Here is a 3,549-nt window from a genome sequence, read left to right on the forward strand (position 1 = left end):
GTGGTTTTATAATTATCCTCTGGTACAAAACAGAACTTAGCAACATTGACATAACAAAGACCAAGTGGCTGCCCTGAGACCCAGAACCAGATGAAAGTTGATAAAACATCCCTTACAATAAAATAAAGACACTTAAAGAAGTCAAAGAGTTATACAATGCCAATCAACTGTGCTGGGGGAGGCGGGGATGCACAGAAATAACTTATCCACAGATTACTATTGTGAGATCTGAGAGGAAAAAACAGAGGATGTTTCTAGCAATAAAAACCCCTTGAACTTGCATGAACTTGAATTGATCTAAATGAATAATCCTATTAGATCCTCTTAACTTTGGCCAGGATACAATTATAAGGATTGGAGACAGCAGGACCAAAACCCAGTGGGGGTCTGTCTGGAAGGCTCAGCTCCACTTGAAGGGGATTTCCTATTGCCCAGGGCACGCAGGAGACAGAGCTAGTTTACAAAAACACACTTGGCAACAATATGAAATGGATTTTACATAGGAATGACTCACTGCACCTACAACTTCAGCTCAGCAAAAAGGTAATGGCAGGGGACACCACAGGTCTGTCAAGACATGATTGCACATCAAGGCTGAAAGGAACCAACTCCTCATCGGCTCCCAAAACAGGAACTGGGGGCTGGGGACTAAATAAAACCATGAAGCAGCAGGCTCAAAAACAGGAAAGAAGTGGTCATCTTTCAAGCAGTCATGAAAGTTATAATCATGGGATACTGCACACACACAATTTACCTAAATTTAAAAAGCCTACTTTAGGCTACTTAGGCTACCAGCCTACTTTAGGCTGTCAAATATAAAGGTAAACACAAAGACACTTTGCTGAGGAAATCCCTAGTTGAACCAGTGAGATGGGAGCTAGGAAATAAGTCAAAGAACTATGCGTACTTGTTTGATCTATTATTTTATTTTCCCCTAGACAAAATGTAGTGGATCAGAAGGTTTCTGACCCAGCCAGACCCAGGCACTCAAAGAGACTATGGGATCCTTTGACCTCTGCAGAGTACATGCCCAGAATTCAGGCAACCCTCCAAGACAGAAATGAACGTAGGTCATTTGAGAGAAAACAGTGAAACCAGTTCAGCATTTCCTTTCCCTGTCTTCCATGTCCAAAGACTGAGAGTGTCATGGTGCACTCTCCAAGGATAGGGCAGTCACTTCTCCCCAGATTGACCCAAGAAACAATTATTGCTCTGTACATTTTCCCAAAATGAATGTTACTTAAAGAAAGCCTTGTTATCTTTTTGCATGAATCTTACTCTTGACAATTGCACATGGGCACTTAGGATTGGTACAACACATCGGTAACAACAGCTGTCACAAATCTCCATGAGCACACCTCCATGCAGTAAAACCAGCAAACCTCTGGGGAAAAATGTCACCACTGGTTCCTGCTTCTCAAATCACAAGTACCAGATGTATCACCTGATGAAGAAGTAAGGATTTTTTTAATATGTAAATATATAATTTAAAAACTAAAATATTCTGAATCATAGTGAGGTTAACATTTCCTTCTCCCCCTGTAACACCCAAAATATAAGTTATTAATTACCAAGCAATAATACACACAAATATGTGAAACAAACAGATGCAGCAGATAAAAGAAGATGCATTAAGGGGCAAGATACAAAGGCACAGAACCTACATTTTCATGTTCCAGTTTCCTGCCCTGCCGCTAACTCCCCACACTGCCTTGAAAAAAAGTCGCTTGTTTCCTCCATGCTTCAATTTATATTCATAAAATGGAGGCAATAGCACTTCATCACTACCTATTGAGAAATGTCTGCATGTTACAGGATTAAAGGTCATACAGAAGCCAGGCAAGAGTGAGAAACATGTTTTAACTAGCACTGAAAGTATTTTATTTCCCTTGCAGATGGAGCACTCCTGTAGCCTTAGTCACCAAGTGAGATCCAGTGAGGCTGCCAAGGAAAAACTGTGCCTGTTCACTCTGTGAACAAGGGTGGGATAGCAATAATGACATTCTCATATTAAAGAAAATGGATGTAATATTCATACTTTTGTGTGCTGAATGCACAACAGGTTTAAGGTGGGTTTTTTTGAATGCAAAAGGAAGCTTGAAAGCTGTTGTTATTTAATAGTGCCACAGAGATTATCAGGGCACTGTAGAATAACAAAATTTTTTCACAGCAGGTAAAATTCACACCCTGCAGTGAACCAACAAAAGACCACTTAAACCCTAATTTCAGCCCTTATGGTTGATCCAGTGACATACTTCTGTTAGCATTACATGGGGATCGTTTTCTAGATCAGAATATTAAAAGCACTTGTGAGTCAACGGCATTTCCTTCAAGACATTTTTGGTTTCCCACAGAAAAAGTCAAGGGAATCTGTTATAATCTGAAGTCCAAACCAATCTCTTTTATTTACACTTGTTGATGCAAGTAAAACTAGATGGTGCTACACCCCCGTATTTCCATTAGTTTTAAAATCATGGAAACGTACACAATTTGGCTGTTTAGTTAAAACAAAACTGTACCACATTTTTTACCCAAATAGTTACAAAGATACACTATATTCAGAGAGCATTCTCTTCTATGAGAGAGACCTCACCATTTCTGAAAGTCAGTCAACAAGTCATCTACAGGTATCAAAATAAAGAAAAAGATTAGTATTAGAAAGAGAAATTTCAATATATAAGTAAACATGAGATGAGGTGCAAGTACTAAGGAAAGGAAAAATTCGGCTAGCTGATAAAGCCATGCCTGCAAAAATTAGTTACAGGAGAAAAATGGGTTCCTTCAACGGAAGGATACAAAAAGTATACATTGAAGAGTAGAGCAAAGAAGGGTAAAAGTCAGCACCAAGTACCAGGGTCCTGCTCTTTTTCCTGGTATAAAAACGGACAAAAATCAGTGGTGTTAAACCTCAGTCTCTCTCCCTCAGAGGGAATCTGCAGGATCGTCCCTGTGCCTACCGAGCTTCCGCTGGAATAGTGGAAAGTTGGATCTGTAACAAAGATTATTTTTCCACCAACAGTTTAATTTTAGAAAGGCGCCAACAAAAGGCACCGCTCTGAACACTCCGAGCGCGTTCCTTCCCTTCCCGATCCATCAGCGCCCGTTTCCTCCTGGAGACACGATGCCGTAACACAACCACGGCTCCATTCGGCCGCTTTAGCCGAACAAAACGCTCTTCCTGCCTGGAAAAAATAAGACAACAAAAACCCCAACCACCCAACCAACCGATGCCATAAAAAGGCAGGAAAGCAGGCGCACGGAAGGAAGGGCCGGCGTGCACAAGAGCCCGCACCGCCGCCCTCCCGCAGCGGACCCGGCGCCGCCGGTGCTCCGCAAACCCGCGAACGGCGGCGCTTCCGAACCCGGGGTCCTGCACCGACACCGGGACTGTGACGCCGCCGCCCGCCCTGCCCCGCCATGGCCGCCGCGCGCGCCCGCCCTCCCGGAGCTGCCCCACAGCAGCCGCGGTCGCCTGAGCAGCGCGGCCGCGGGGCTCCGGCGAGGCTCCGGCACAGCTCCCGCCCGCTGCTCTCCCCGTCCCGGCCGCAC

At 43.9% G+C, this 3,549-nt stretch overlaps 1 protein-coding gene across 5 annotated transcripts in view; it reads right to left on the reverse strand.

Annotated features, from left to right (window-relative positions):
- The window catches only part of BZW2 (basic leucine zipper and W2 domains 2), a 57,299-nt gene that overhangs the window by 53,111 nt on the left and 639 nt on the right, over positions 1 to 3,549 (reverse strand). Inside the window, exon 1 of one of the 5 annotated variants that reach the window (XM_086855209.1) lies at positions 2,958 to 3,389. The exons of the other annotated variants lie outside the window; for them this stretch is intronic. The gene's annotated coding sequence lies outside the window, so the exon portion shown is untranslated. Of the gene's footprint in view, positions 1 to 2,957; positions 3,390 to 3,549 lie in introns of those variants that run through there. 5 annotated transcript variants of the gene reach the window in all.

This window comes from Cyanistes caeruleus, chromosome 1 (genome assembly GCF_971803275.1).
Source record: "Cyanistes caeruleus chromosome 1, bCyaCae1.hap1.1, whole genome shotgun sequence".
NCBI lineage: Eukaryota > Metazoa > Chordata > Aves > Passeriformes > Paridae > Cyanistes > Cyanistes caeruleus.